Source organism: Mytilus edulis, chromosome 3, assembly GCF_963676685.1.
Source record: "Mytilus edulis chromosome 3, xbMytEdul2.2, whole genome shotgun sequence".
NCBI lineage: Eukaryota > Metazoa > Mollusca > Bivalvia > Mytilida > Mytilidae > Mytilus > Mytilus edulis.
In genome coordinates, this window is record NC_092346.1 from 56,657,940 (window position 1) to 56,674,929 (window position 16,990).

Genomic DNA, 16,990 nt, shown 5'->3' on the forward strand with positions numbered 1-16,990 from the left:
TTACGTTTTCAAGATTTTCTTTGCTATTTGATTAAAAAAAAAAACTGCTATAAAGATTGACTGTCCGACAAATATGAATAAAGTTAGAATATGAAACATTATTTTAAATGAAATATGACAAGTAGATCCTATCAGGTTTTTGTGCTAGAAATTGGATAATGACAAAGTAAGAGATCTGAGGTCACTGTTCTGGAAGTATAATAGAAATGTTGGGTTTTGTACAAAATAGTTTAATCTCTTGTGTGAAATGTCTAGTGTAAAATGAAGGTTGTCTATGTGTGTTGTTGTGTGTGTGTTTGTGTGGAATCAAATTTTCAAAACCTCTCAGTCTGCTAGTAAGTAAAATTCAGCAAAATCAAAAACACACATTTGATTACAATTTTTACCTTCAAATTATTCAAAATCAAAAACACACATCTGATGACTTTTTACATTCAAGTTATTCCTGCTCAAAAACTTTTATCTAGAAAACACCACTATGGCCTTAATTAGAAAAAGAAATTTATGATTTTATTGAAGTTAGAGAAGATGTCAAAAAGTTTCTCTGTAAATAGACTTAGTACTTAATGTTTTTTTGTTAAAACTGCACCTTTAAACCTATTTAAATTGCCAAAAAAGTTAATTTCAGTTACACTAGAGATGTTTAAAACCCCCTATCACATTAGAACACTCAACATTAACCCTTCAAAAGAAATCCTATGGAGTATGTTTTTATAGAAAGCCACATACCCTGTTTGATAGACAGACAATTTAGTTAACATATTGAACTTCAATGTTTCTAAGTTACCTCTATAAAATAGAAAATTATCTAGAGTAAACACATGTTGTGTGAAGCTATTGATTTGTAAAGTACCCTGCCGGGACATGCCACAGAATATTTTTTGAAAAAATACAGAATCTAGTGATGCTATCTGGCATTTAACTTGTCTTGTGATTGTAAAAAGATTGTAAATGAACTTTTCATCTTTCTACATTGTCAGGTTACATGCTTAAATAACATTACTAACCTTAAAATTCGAAAAACAAGTCCAACAATACAAGAATCCATTTTATCCACGCTATACTATATTGATGTGGTAACACAACCTTTGTGCCAGCTTCCACTTTTAATTATAACACCTGACTGAAATGTTTTCCCAGGTACGATAATCAATTAAAGGTAGAAAATTCAATAATGTTTATCATAATCAAATGAGTACATTACAACTTATTTACTGTCCCAAGTGTCCAGTAAAACATATATTTTGATCAAGACGGTTTCATAATGTGTAAATACATAACTTAAAACTATCCATATGACTTGATATGTAAAAGCAGTGGAGCCAGGTTTTGTAGCCATATTGATTTTTTAAACAACAGACTGCACAATCTTTTGTTATTGTTGTGAAATGAAGTTGATATTTTTTATAAGAAGTATTTTTCAATGGGCTAAGAATTTTTACATTTGTTCAGGAAGACAGGATACATGAGGTTATTATCCTCAACATTTTTTATTGTTACCTGATGTTACATAATTACTTCTCCTTATGGATTTTGCTTGCTATTTCTACCTTGTGTTACACAATGTTGATATTTACCTTAATGAGTTTCCTATAATTCCATGGGAACCAAATTTCATCATTTATGTTAAAATTTTATTTCCAAAAATGAGACAATAACAAGGGAAATAATAATGACAGGTTTTATTTTTTGATTATTTTTGAAGGAATCCATAAATTTTGGTCAAGTTTTCGACTAGCTCTTAGACACACAAATGTAAAGCATGTATGCAAGTCTATATGCCAGAATGTTTATCTGTATGAATTACACCTATCCTCTGATATGTACTTGGTGCTTGCATATGCTCAATATTTCAAACTTTTTTTGTTTGAGAAATAAATTTTAATTTTATTCTATCATTTGATAGCAAAAACCTTGGTGAATTTTATCAATATTTGAAATTCCTTACTTATCAATTACATTTATGTAGAATCAAGTTAATTTCATTTTTTTCTCATTTTTTCTGCCTTATAAGGACCTTAGCATATACTTTAAACATCTTTTACCTTTAGCTTTTCCATTATAATTTAAAATAAAAGGGGGAAAACCATAATAAGGTAATTTTTTTCCCATAGCAATTTGAGCTTTTAAATACACGTAAATCTTTTTAAATTAAACAAACTATAGTTATCAGAACCAATAAGTTAATTTTATATGATGTCTTCTTTACAATAGCTGAGTTTTTAAGTTAATAACTTATAAAAGTATTCCATACTACAATAGACATTATATGAAATCGTTCCACTTGTTTAAAAGATTGTTTAGTTATCATCTTCAATAAAATCCATTAAAGTTAATTGTGGACTAATGTATTGCCATTATGACCATCAATGTGGTCAATTTTTTGCTAATTACTGGTCCGGGATGTTATAACAATCTGTTGTAGAAAATTGACTGATTTTATTGATAGTTTATATTGTAATATAAAGTGAGGGATTGTACTGGTTCACTCTAGTACTTTGTCCTGTTATAACAACCCACATCCTAGAATCAAATAATAATGGCAAAAATAGCAACATGGAAAGCATCAACAGCAACCATGCTGATTTCAATAACAGCAACTGCATAAAAATGTGTATAAATATTGATTAAATTTCTGAGCTTGTACTTAAAAGACTTATAGAGTTTCAAATACAATTTCATCAACAGAATATGCAAGAAGCAAAGAACTAAAGATGCAGAAGTATTAGAAAGCCATTGATTAAAAGGTTATGTTGTATAGATTATGGTTAGACACCAAGGTCCTTTTTCTAATATAACAATACAAACTGTACTGGATGAACCTAGCCAAAAAAACCACACAATGCCACCACTGAGCCACCTGTATAGATATTAAACCTATTTTTGAACATTTTGTTCTAGTTTGAAGTACATTCGATTTTCTGGTCCTGAAATAATTTATTTTTTGAATTTTTATTTATAGAAGAGGCATTTTTCAAAAATATAACTTCTCTTTTAACAAAGAAGGACAGATTTTTCATTCTATTTAGACTGGAGGAAGTTTTTATTTATCCATTTTGATGGAAGTTGAGAAATGATTGCTACCATATTTTGATGATTAGACGTTAAGTAGCCTATATCCGTGTATGTTGTTTGTTTTAATACATAGAAAGTAATGAGGCATCATGCTTTCTCTCTCTTAAGTAAACCATTTGCACAAGGATTTAAGACTTGACAGAGTTTGAAGTATCCTTGAAAACTAAATCAGGGTTTTAAAATCTGTTGATATAAGTTGAGGAAGGATTTAGGGAATCTAACGGTTAATAATCCCAGAAGTGTTCTATCCCTGATCCATGCACTGTGTGAGATCGGTAAAAAAAGAAAGATAAAACTTACTTTTTTATATGATTCAACATGTTCTTCATCTGCAAAAGAAAAAGATAAATGTAAAATAAATTAATGTAATTTTAGAATATAAATAATCAGCAAGTCACTAATGAAAGTGTATTTCAGATATTTAACCCTTTAATATGCCGATAGCCATTAGAATATTAATGAACATACCAGAGCGTACATTTGAACTGCCTTTGTTGTGTTGGTTTCTTTGGAAGTCAAAGGAGTCATTTGCCTCAGAAGACATTGAGAATAGATAAAACATGTTCTTATCCCTGTCGTGCAGACGTGTCATTTGTCTTTTAAAAGAAATAATCATGAAGCAATTGCTGTAGAATCCAATTGCCAGAGTTCAGAGAATGATTAACTTATGGTCCGAGAACACAATTAATTCGTAGTGCATTTCTTTTAGAACATAAATGAAAATAAAAAAAATCCCACCTGCGCTTTCTCAAAGAAACTTTTACAGTGTGTTGTACTACTTTTGGGACAAATTATATCAAATTTATAGAAAACTTCATCGCCTCTAACTCAAAATATGGACAATTTTATGTTTAGGGCGTCTTGAAATCTTTTGACAGCTTCCGAAGTGCTCATTTTCAACCTTTTTCAGCTGGACCAAATCACTACTTTCCTTTAAAATTCTGGACCCAAATTTTTTTACAGTGTAATTTCATCCCCCTCCTTGCAATTTGAGGCATTGAACATGGAGAAATAAATTTGGAAGGGGTATAAAAATTAATGGCAAGTAACCAACCCTCAACACTAGGGACTATATTTGTGGACAACGAAAATCAAGGGACGACAATGGTGATCTCGGACCTAATAGGGTAGAAAGAGTTGACAAATCTTAAAAAAACTTGGTATGAACAAAGTTTAATGTATTATAACACTGCTTACAAAGTTTCATGTCAATAGGATGTATATTGTAGACATTAAATTAAGTTCTATACTCATCTTTGCGTGTAAAATTTTGACGTTAAAATTGAAAAATTTCAACTATCAACATTTGGGGCTTTGAAAATTAAAATATTGCAAAAAAATACTTTTTAAATGCCTTAATATATAACTTATCATGTACTAAAAGCAATAGAGTACTCATTTGATTTATCAGACTTGGCATAATTATTCAAAAGTCAAATTTATATGAGCCTGCCCCTAAAAATTTAGGTTTTTCAATGAAGGGGAGCCTTACATGAAGATGTAATATTTTCCAGCAATTTTAAATTTGTGAAGCTTTTTGGTTATAAATAATCCTTACATATGTATTTAAAGTACTTTAAATGGAAAGAAAAGTTACAAATAACATATCATATTAGTTTAAAAGGGTCTTAGGCCAAGTAAGACTGGAAAAAATTTAGGGTCAATTTAGGCCTTGCCACATATTTACATTAAAAAGTGCATGTTGAGGCTATAAGAAATAAAAATTTGTGTCTTTTTTATCATTTCTATACTCATGTGACATGATACAACAAATCTGAACACAAAAAGACTCTTGCAATTAACTTTTCTTACAAGCAGTATGGGCTGAAACAAAGATTTTTGCCTTTTTAGGGAAAAACTTGCATGCAATTTATTCTCAACAGGCTTATATTTAAACCACTTGCTATCCTACAGAAGAAAAGAAATATATTATGTGAAATGAAACAGGTACAATAGACATTGTAAAGTGCATTTGATACAAATTTAGTGAGGTCTCTAATATGGACATCAAATTTTATATACCAAGTTCCCCACTATTGACTGCATCCGAACAAGGCGTTAGACAAGGGTCATTTATACAACACATTTTGCACATTTTATCTGAGATAAATTTCTTTTCTGTAGATTCAGAGTTCATAAATAAGTAAAAGAAGCAGATAAAGGCATAGAAACACAAATATTGACACATTAAAACCTGTCAGATAGAAAGTCAGGATGCCATTTATGCATCAATATTGAAAAAGTTATAAAATGCCTATTTTGACAATAAAATGCCAAAATTGGTCGTTTTTGCAGAAATTCTATAAAATAAAAGTTTAAATCCTTTAGTTTCATGCTATTTGACAAGTTGACACCATCAAATCATTAAGGGAAGTTGCCAGAGTACAAATTCTATATTTACAGATTTCACCTCTTAGGTCCGAGAACACAATTAATTCGTAGTGCATTTCTTTTAGAACATAAATGAAAATAAAAAAAATCCCACCTGCGCTTTCTCAAAGAAACTTTTACAGTGTGTTGTACTACTTTTGGGACAAATTATATCAAATTTATAGAAAACTTCATCGCCTCTAACTCAAAATATGGACAATTTTATGTTTAGGGCGTCTTGAAATCTTTTGACAGCTTCCGAAGTGCTCATTTTCAACCTTTTTCAGCTGGACCAAATCACTACTTTCCTTTAAAATTCTGGACCCAAATTTTTTTACAGTGTAATTTCATCCCCCTCCTTGCAATTTGAGGCATTGAACATGGAGAAATAAATTTGGAAGGGGTATAAAAATTAATGGCAAGTAACCAACCCTCAACACTAGGGACTATATTTGTGGACAACGAAAATCAAGGGACGACAATGGTGATCTCGGACCTTATGGCCAATTTATTCTGTCCCTGCATGGCAATCATAAAGCCAATTAACCCTCACTGGTGTTTAATCATTAGGTAATTTGAAGAAAAATGGATTGGTCTTTTCATTTAGACAAAGTATTCCTAAAATCTTGATAGGAAGCCAAATATAAAAAAAAATACTTTTGAGTGAGAAAGAAGCAGAAATTTCTAGAAAATGTATTCATTGGACCCAAATATGCTTGTAATGCTTTAAGATCTCTTGTCAGTCCGTCCTTGTTACTCTTTTCACATAATTGTTGTTGAAACCATCAAGTGAATTTGAACCAAGGGTTCGATTGTCATACTAAATTATAATCCTGGTACCTTTGATAACTATTATCATTTAGGACATTAAGCAACCAACAATCAATCAATCAATTGATTATCAATTTAAAAGGTGCAAGTGAAATAAAAAACACCCATTCAACATTTAAAAATTTTGCTGGACTTTCTACGTGAAATTTTTCATTTTTCATTTTAGCCTTTTTACATTTTCAACATGCATAACACTTTTCTAACTTAGCCGCTATGAACAATTTGGTCCCTTTCATTATCGTGGGATAGATAGAGAATGACTATTAGTATATTATGACCTAATGTGTTCAAGGTTATAAAATTGTATAGAAAGTAGAGAAAAAGTGATGTATTAGCTGTTTTATTTGATAAAAGTTACTTTGCTGTCAATCCTTATGTTTAATTTAGCTTTCGTATTAAGATTCTATCTATTGAAACAGGTAACTTCTTGAATAACATTATAAAATTTATGTTCGCAATTATTTTTGCTGGATAGAATTCCCAGGGTATATTTTTATATGAACAAAGATGCACAAATTGAAATTTAAATGTCTATAAATTTTGAGAGGTGTCCTGTTTAGTTCAGTTTCCCACCCATTACTTTGTATAATATGAGATAAAATAAATCACCATTAAATGGAATTAAAAGTTAAACTTCCCTCTTCACAAGATATGTGCGAGACCAAATACGTAAATGGCATTGTTTGTCCAAAGTCTGTTGATCAGAGCCTTTGTTTATAAATTGAGTGACCTGATATTTTAGGAATTTTATTCACAGCATGTTCAATCAGTGTTGGTAAAATAAATGGTCAATAGTTTAGTTTTCTAGACCTGAAATTTGTTTGTTTAAGATTTTGAGTCGACTAGATTGTCACCCACTTACAGGGTAAAGATTTTAAAGGAAGGATATATTTTATTTAATCTTTGTTGGGATTTCAGGAAATTGTATAGGACAGGTATATCCTAAGTTCCTTTTAACTAATAGAGTTACAAAAACCTCCTAAAAAGTTCAAATTTGCATCTCATTATCACCATTTTAATTCACACAAAGTGTAAATAAATGTCCTATTTAAATGATTAATCTTGTTTTCAACGCATTTGCAATTTTTTAGTAATAGCATTAATCGTAGGTGGACGTTTAAAGGGTCTTCCTCTCTTAAAGGTTTAAATAATGAGGTTCTTCATTCAGGAGATAACAAAAAGTTTCTGAAAAGAAAAATGTGTTAATGATAATTTATGTTCGCCAGTTCAATGACAGGTTGAAAGTAGATGGTTAAACTTGTGTGTCTCAATACTCTCTCATTGTATTTTCTGTATGAATATCAGAATTTATAGCAGATTATCTGTTGAATCTTTAAAGGTTATCAGATTATATGCATATTGATATCTTAAAAAATATCTACTGGTAGTTTCAAATTATAACCTCAACAAGCAGCTGATGATTTCACATAAGGAAAGCATTGATTTTGTCTGTTCTTGACTTCTGCTGTATAGAATTTGAAAAAATAATTATGTTTAAATATTGCTGACTTTGATTTCTGCAGAGATTTTTGGTTTGAATTTGAAAAAAAAATCCTTGATGTCTACTCTGATATTGTAACAGGAAAAATAATAAAATTAAGATTTGAATTGGGGAATGTGACAAAGAATCAACAACCCAACCAAAGAGCAGAAAACAGATGAAGCAACACAGCAAGAAAATCCCACTTCCAAATGCAGGCTTCAGCTAGCCTCTAAACAAAATACCCATACTAAATACTTCTATATCAATTTATTTGACAGAAAAGTCAGTAGTCAGGACAAATGTATTTACAAATATTAGACAGTAACTATGATGTTTAAATAACATGCAACAGAGCTATTGGACTGTCTGGTCTATAAAGTCTAAATGTCAAAATGGATCACGTACGCTGTTATGTAATTTAATGAATTCTGCGTCTTTCTTTTCCCTTTCCAATAGTACTTAGTATAAATATTAATTCTTTTCTGATAAAGAACTTTCTTGCATGCAAAACAATAATAAACTGGTTAAGAAGATTGAAAACATTTTGTCTTGTGATTTCAGATTGACATGGAGTTATAAGAGTGATGTATTGACTTTGTCATGAGAAAGGGAATTATAGAGTCTACAATCAATCCCCAGACTAATAAGATCTGAAACAAAAGACTTCTGAAGACATGACGAGCCATTCATTACTATTGATGTAATGTTTTCAGGTATTGTAGATAGTCATCTTGTAAACACCCTGCATGCACCAAGTAAACTAGTAAACGCAGCATATAACATGGATGTACTGCACTCAAGTACCATAGTACATGTAGTTGTAAGATGCTTAAAAAACATTCAAACATTTGACAGAGAGAACATAATGATGTAATGAAATCTTTCTAAAACTTAATTTTTCTCTAATTTTTTTGAAACTATTCTGGGATTTTGGTGTGTTGCAAATATAAATAATACCTTTTTTAAGATCTTAGAGGTTTTTTTTACGGCAAATTTGGGAGAAATGAAGAGATGGGTGCTTATAGTAACAGATATTTGGCAAGAATATGTTTTATATTAATATGAAAATATAATTTTACTATTGAACGAAACCTACAAAACTTCTTTATTGAAACACCTAGTACACATATATATAATTGACTACTAAAAATTTTAATAAAAAAATTAATCAAAATGTCTTAGCGAGAAGTTTTTTTAATTAAATATTTCAATTACTGCACCAGGTATACTTTGAAAGTGACAAACAGTTACATAAGAAGCTGTCATAATTCAGGTCAATAACATTATTACAGGTGAACATACAAGTCAAGGGAAACATCAATACAGTTAAATGCATCTGCAATATACTCAGCCATGTTGATGCTGCACACAATATAAATCATCAATATCTTAATCAAACATTTTCTATTTCCTGATTTTTATTGCTTCATCAATAATCTTGAATAATAATTGAGTTTTGTTGTGTTCAGGAGTTGATACGCTGACCCTATAATTATGTATTTTTTTTCACCTGGTTCCACCCAACCATGATCTACTTACCTGTCAGATGTTCACATGACATTTTCACTCAATTTCACTGCACAACCTTTATAATGTCTATAGATTTGTTCATAATTTTATGCATCATTTAAATGTTTATAAATTGATCTGATCTTACAGTGAACTTACTCTTGTTAAATTTCATTATTTATTCATGGCCAAATTGTATTATTTTTATGCTTTGATGTTTATTGTTTATCGATATTCATTTTGATGTGTTTATTTTGGAACTAAATATTTCAACAGAAGGATATTTGGCCATTATCTGTTTGCCTTTAACCATTTGTCCATTCTTATCAATTGATTTTAGAAGCAAGTTATGTTGAATTGCTGTAAGCCATTTAGACCACAAGAGAGAAAAAAATAGCTCTGTAGAAATCAATTTTTGGGGAATAACTTTTTTCTAATGTGTAACCAGGTAGAAAGAGTTTACCTGGAGATAGGAATATTATATGACAGCTCTGATCATCTCAAACAACTGAGCATTTAGATGCCTCATTGAATGTCAAGTGTATTAATGTCTCATGCCAATTGATTCCATTGTATATATAGTTTTTTGGAGAAACCCATTTTTATTGCTTAATCAGAAGTCTGTGGAAATCTCTGTGGTATTTTGATTATTTGCATTTCTAGGAATTTGCAGATTTCAGATCGTGATTCCAAATCAGAATAGTCATAGAACAAACACTAGAAAAAGAGGTTCAAGTCTAAACACCTCTTCAAGATGTAGAAATTGTGATTTGATATTTTAGTTGGTTTCAGAAAAATTGCTAGTTTCCACATAATTCAGGATGCATTATCTACTTTTGTATTATTCTGAAAATATAGCAGGTTTTCATGACAATCAGTGATTTATATTCTGACAGTTTCCTCCTCATGTAGGACTTGTACTAAAACAAGTCCATTTTAGTCCTACCGTGATTTATTTCCATGTTATATTTCTCACTGAAAATTCATAGATGAAAGATTGTTTAATCATTAAAAGTTGGTTAACATTTAAAAAATCCATGTGCTATTTAAACTAATGGATGCAAGCATGGAAACAACAGTGGCGGATCCAGAACTTTTCCTAAGGGGGGGCCCACTGACTGACCTAAGGGGGGGCCCGCTCCAGTCATGCTTCAATGATTCCCTATATAATCAACCAAATTTTTCCCATGAAAGGGGGGGCCCGGGCCCCCCAGCCCCCCCCTGGATCTCATATGAACAATCAATTACTCAGAAACAAGTTCCATGATGTGTTTTAAAGAGTTGTTTCCCTTTCCATTTTCTTAATTGCTCTAATGTGACAGCTTTATTTATTTAAAAAAAGTCAAGCCTCTATAGAATTATGTAGAATTTTATAATCTATTCAACTTTTTCAATTATATGAGCTTTAATACTCTATGTTTAAATAATTTGTTAATTTTGTTTTGTCACATTTCTATATCAATTATACATTTTACCTAACAATTTATAAGAGTAAAGTAGCAATTTAAGTTGAGACTTCTGAGCCTCAGGGTTGAGACTTGAATAATAATTGTGTTTGAGCACACTCAATTTCTTTTTTAGATTTTTTTATGGAGAAAATTATTATCTGAGATAGAAAATCATACAGTCACTCCCAAAAATTAATAAATGTTTTAAATATTTGCTATTTAGTAACTAAAGTGCTTTAAATTGTTTGTTTTTAAAAGATAAAACATTATTAATTGTTTAGACATAATGCATCTTTAACAGATAGAATGCTATTTACTTTATTATTTAAATTATTAAGTAATGATTTTTATGAATAAAACACCCAGACATATTTATTTCATGGTGTAGGTATATTCTCTTTTGTTGTCTTTAAGAGGATACAAAAATATTGAAAGATGATTTCATAGTTAATGAAAATTATTAATACATTATAGACCTTTGAATGCTAAAATATTTTACATGAATAATTTAAATATTATTAAAAAATTCTTACCATATAGTCTTATATGTATCCAGTAAATTCCAATTAGATACTCGATATAAATAGCCCACAGTAGTTTCAAATTAGTCCATGGGAAAAAAATATTGTGTCATAAAATATATTTCCTCATTTGTTTTAAAGGTAAATGAAATATAATTAATTTACCTGGTAAAAACATCCATTATTACATGTATTACGGTCTTATGAATTGTCAACTTTGACCTTGCATTTAGCTCATCAAGTGTCTCAAGACCGTGGGAAAACTTTCAAGCTTAAATATTGATATAAAAATTAAGTGACATCACTTTATTGTTGATAAACTTTTACCTGTAAAATATACCTGTCGTTCCTTTAAGGTAATACTACTATCAGTATAAAATATCTTATAATGAGTTTTCATGGTTTATTATCACTTTCATTCTAAGATCTGTAACAATCGTCACTCGAGGGGTCAGAGTAACCGAATCGGTGAGAACAGGAAAGATGGTGGGACAGTTACTTTTTATGGTAATCTACCCACCGATCATTATCTACTTGAATTTGCATTTTGTTTTCAATAAAACAGTATATTTATAGAGGTATTCTGATGTTTAGAACCTATCATCTTTAAATCAGTTAATTTTAGGTCTGTTCAACGAAGGGATGATGGATTTACCTGACTTCTGCCTGTATTCAAATTAAACATCCATCAATTGTTGTGGGTCTTCTTTTCTTTATAGTTAAATAGCATCATAATCGGTAGGGGTTAATATGTATTTCTTATCATGTCTAATATCAAAGAATTCATATGAAAAGGTGTTGACATCCCTATATTCCAGATGAGTGAAGAAATCCATGATGGAAATAGCTTAGTCATATTTTGATCTTATGTTTTTACATAAAACCTCTAAGTGGAGGTAAATGCATGAAACAGAACGTCAGTCATGGTATCATCACAAATTACCCATATTTGTTTGAGGTGGTAGCTAAAGGTCTGATATGGGTAAATGAAAGATATAGAGCTTAAGTAGTAAAAGAGTGATTTGGTTTGGATTGCCAAAGTCCCAAACTGTCTTATAGTGATGTCGGATGCATGAGTGGGCAGGTGGAGAAATTTGATTTGTGTAATCAACTCTTCCTTTAGTTTTCATCCAGATTGCACACAAGTTGTACACCTGATATGATTATTAAAATTGGTTGAGGAATTTTAAAGCTTAGTCATTTTTAGCAAAATTTACCAAAAATTGTCTAGTTCTTCTTAAATTTTCCAGCCTAGATCAATCTGAATGACCTAAGAGATTGAAATTTTTACTTTTACACAGAATCCAATTATTTTGTCCAGTCTGTTACAATGTCTAGGACATTTCTGTGTCCACCCTTCAATGTATCAAGCAACAAACTGTGGACATTTATTTTTGATAAACTCTTATAAACAAGGAATTTGATATTCTAATCTTTGATTGTTTCCATTATGACTTGCTGCATTAGTAAATGAAAGCCTCTATACCTATTTTTTAAGTATTGAAATTTTGTTCTCTGTATGTATCTCACTTTTACGATTTGTAGTTCTTCATTATAATATATTGTAGTAAAAATTGAACCTCTGAACCAAAACAGTATTGTCATTTTTATCTAGATACATTATTTGATCTTTTCTTTTGAAGATTTTATGGGAGCTACTATTTTTCTACTGAAGTTGTTTTTATAGTAAAAGTACAGTTAAACACATATCATAGCATTATCATTAGGAATGTTTTGTTTTTATCATTGCTTAGGGGATCATTTTAATAAGACCAAGTTACCGACATAAATCATGATTCAGTCACAGTTTGAAAAAGTTGTATAAAGGATAAAAAAAGACGTGGTTTATATCCTTATTGTGAAGAATTTTCCCATACCTTGTGATTGTATGATAAATATTACGGGTTAACTCCTGTATAATCACAAAGCAAGAAACGTTGAATGAGAAGCCGACAAGCATTTTAAATGATCAAACTATGGAAGACCATAGTTTTTACATTCAGACCTGTTGATATGGGGGTATTGTTTAATTGAGTTGTTCTTGACAGATAAAATATAAAAATAACATTTAATTTTAATACAACTGGTTTATTTGTTAATCAAGACTAGGAAAGGGTCAAGTAAGCTTCATTGTTCAGTATTTTAGGATGAATTTCTCACTAAAACATGTAAATCCTGTTTGACTTTGATATCTGGCACCGGTATAAACCAGGTGTTGGCATATCTTTGGAAGTATCCATGAACCTTATCTATATATAATACTAGAATAAATAGGACTTATATTTTCAGCTTAGAGGGTGGTAACTTGTGGCTCTACTGTTCACATGGATATTTTCATGTACTATATCTAACATTCAGAGTAAAAATATGAATATTCATTACACAGCAGAGATATAGTGACAAGCCACTCACATTCATACTCAACAGTGGCAGATCCAGAAATTTTCATAAGTGGGTGCCCACTGACTACCTGAGAGGGGGCCAATCCAGTCATGCTTCAGTGATTACTTATATAATCAACCAAATTTTTAATTGCATTTAACATAAAGTATTTATGAAACTTAACAAAACTCTAATAATGGCCCTTCTGAACTTGCTTCTCTTAGGTCTGAAAAAGCTTCCATTAACATTGCCTTTACTGGGAAATCTAAGATGATAAAAATTGCTCAAAATGAGCATTGCTCTATATTCAGATGACCCAAATTTGAACAATGAAAACAACAAATCAGCCAAGTACATCATAAAAAAAGAAAATCCATATTGTACCTAACTTACTGTAATGTTACAAGATAATTTATTTACTTATTTATTTTTTATTAAGCATTAAGTAAATATTTATTCTTTTCTAAAGAAAAAGAGTGCAGTTTTGTTACATCATACTTGATTTTATCATTTCATAAAACAGTCACAGATGCATGTGATTATAAAATTTTAATGAAATAAGATAAAATTGATGTAGAAGACTTATCAAATATTTTTATCATATGATGACAGACATGCCTTGTATCTTCTAAGGGGAGATGAGATATGATTGAGGAGAACTAGGAGGAGTCTTTGGATATGATAAGCCAGTTTAAGGGAAACTTTCAGGACAATTGATAAGACTTTCATATGTAGTAAGATTCATGTTTCACCAAGGTTAGTGCAATCATAGGGTATACATTAACCCTTTGTGCAATAAACACCATATTTCGTGATGTGGTATTAAGTGGGTCCTGAAATTAACATTTTACTGAAATAAAGCCAATGCGGTGGGCAATGCAGAAGGGGAAAAGGGGTGGGGGTGTGGGTTCTGGGGGTTGGAACCCACTTTTTGTTTTTTTTCGACAATCAATGCATTTGAATGGAGAAATATGGTTGGAACCCACCACCCCTACCCCCTTTATCCTTGGTTAAGAACCCCATTCCCCCTTTTTAAAATGGCTGGATCCACCCCAGCAATGTTAACTAACATAAACCACAGCTTAGTATTGGACCAATAGAAAATGTCCATTTTCTTCACCTGCTGCTTTGCCTTATTTGTCAAAAAGTTCCATTTTCAAAACTACGTATAAAACAAATTTTGGAAAGATTATTCATAATACAAATTTTCTAGAAAATAGTGAAGGAAAGGAAATATAAATTAGACAGATAAATACATTAAGAAAATCAATTAAATAATTATTTTAAATGAAACGATACAGATTTAGCCCAAACTCATACAGGTGTTATCTAATTTGTCTGGATAAAATGCAGGTGAATTTAAGGTAAAGGAACCTAAAACAGACTGTTTCACCATAGCCCTAACAAATGTTTGAATGGCTCTAGGTAGAATTCATATTTAACTGACCAGTTGTAGGATAATTAGTTAAAACCTCTATAATTTTAAATGAAATTTTTAGTATTGGTTGAGAAAAACATTACAATTATCAATTATTTATAGTGGCAGGCAAATTTTTATTTTTTTAAATTAGTCTTTTTGATCACATCAATGACTTGCAAATTACACAGATGCCAATAACCAAAATAATACTACTTGAATGGTTCTTTGTGACCCTGTCCTTATTATAAGGTCATATCATACTTAGTTCATCAAACATTTATAACATTGATTGTTTGAAAAGTGAAGGATTTCTAATATAATTTTATGTTATATTACATAGGTACGTAATAAGTTTATAGATATGTACTTTCCTACCTTGTTTTTATCAATTCATTCTCCAAAGAATTCCACATAATAATAGTAAATAAGGCTAATAGCTTAAACTGATCAATTTTTTAGTCTTTCAATTTAAAAACCCAAACAAATACAATATTGAGAATAATTGATGAATGGATGTTTGTTTATGGAGTATGGCTCATTGTATTGTGGAATGTAGCGTTAAAAACTGATTCAGGTCTAAAATGGTTGGGAGTTAAGAGAAAGAAAATCACTTTGCATAATGATTAATGATTGAATAAAGGTACGTTTGGTATAAAACAAAGGTGCGTTTGATTATTGATCAAGGTAGTACAGGTGCTTCATGACAAAGTTTTTTGTTAACAGATATCAGATCTAATATAAACACAGAAAGGTGAAAAAATATTTAAGGAAACATGTGACCACCTGTGAAGTTATGGGCCTTATTTATAATTAGATACCATGGGGGTCAAAGTCAAGTTTATATATTTATTCATAATGGTATTATAGTTTCATTTGATGCCAAATTGATGCTTCATCCTCGTGGAACTCGCAATGATTGCCAGACTATTTTATAGGCAGAAAAGCTAATAACAGATATATAAAGTTGGTCGTGTCGTGTTGTGTAACATCTGAAATGAGCATGATATACCTGTAAACCCCCTAAAGTGAAAAATTAAGTCAATGCCCTGCTATTACACAACAAAATTAGGCCATACAAAGTACTTTCTTATTTCACTAATGATAGAGACAGTTTTTGAACACTTAACTGCACATTATCTTAGAAGTATGCAAATACCATAGTATCTTTACTTTGAGGCATTAGGGAAAAAAGCAATGGATGCTCACTAAAATGAATTTATCAGCATGCAATTAATTTGACCCATTTTTTTCAGCTGAAGATGGTGACATTTATCAAATATGTCATATTAAGATTCCCAGAATAAAAGCCATTATTTAAAATACTGTAAAGTGGTGTGTTTTTATTTCAAGATTTCTAAGGGCAAACCTGTTTGCATGGTTAAATTTTCATGTTTTCCTGCATTTTTTCATAATTCCTAATTGTGAACCTAGCGAAATTTAAATTTTCACTGAAATAATCATCTTTATGATACAGATTCAGTTATCACAATAACATCAACTTAGCATATGACCATTGTGCATTGTAAAAGTTGAAAATTGAAAAAAAATGTATGTATCATCAGCTTAATTTATATGAAAAATATTTTATTTCATTATCCACAAAAAGAGAAATATAGTTTTGTTTCTTTAAAATATAAAAAATCTCTGCTACAGTTTCTCAATCCTTACAAACCTTGGTGGTACAGATTTTTTGTTTATCTTCTACCCATAAAAATAAAAGCTTTTACTTGTTGTTCAGTATGTAACAGATAAAAGTTTTTTTGGATTTGAATTATTTAAGATAGTAATTACAGTGTATGCATTTGATTAGAATCTTAAAAAACTATAGTTAAGATCTGCATGTCAGTCACTTATTTATTTATTGCTTGATAAAAATTCTTATTTGCATCGTTTGTAGAAAATTGACATATCTAAAAGATAAAACTAAAAAAGAAAGCAATCATGCAGTTGT

At 30.3% G+C, this 16,990-nt stretch overlaps 2 protein-coding genes and 1 long non-coding RNA gene across 19 annotated transcripts in view; 1 reads left to right on the plus strand and 2 right to left on the minus strand.

Annotated features, from left to right (window-relative positions):
* The window catches only part of LOC139514377 (exportin-1-like), a 667,034-nt gene that overhangs the window by 243,534 nt on the left and 406,510 nt on the right, over window positions 1–16,990 (minus strand). The window lies entirely within an intron of this gene.
* The window catches only part of LOC139516916 (uncharacterized), a 116,687-nt gene that overhangs the window by 53,277 nt on the left and 46,420 nt on the right, over window positions 1–16,990 (plus strand). For all 11 annotated transcript variants that reach the window (XR_011663052.1, XR_011663046.1, XR_011663054.1 and 8 more), the window contains one exon: window positions 8,321–8,472. This is a non-coding gene — a long non-coding RNA (uncharacterized lncRNA). The remainder of the gene's footprint in view (window positions 1–8,320; window positions 8,473–16,990) is intronic.
* The window catches only part of LOC139516915 (delta-like protein 1), an 82,578-nt gene that overhangs the window by 39,190 nt on the left and 26,398 nt on the right, over window positions 1–16,990 (minus strand). For 3 of the 7 annotated variants that reach the window (XM_071307350.1, XM_071307348.1, XM_071307349.1), the window contains exon 2: window positions 3,376–3,404. The gene's annotated coding sequence lies outside the window, so the exon portion shown is untranslated. Of the gene's footprint in view, window positions 1–1,007; window positions 1,363–3,375; window positions 3,405–11,249; window positions 11,538–15,414; window positions 15,551–16,990 lie in introns of those variants that run through there. The other 4 variants (XM_071307353.1, XM_071307354.1, XM_071307347.1 and 1 more) reach the window with 4 other exon arrangements.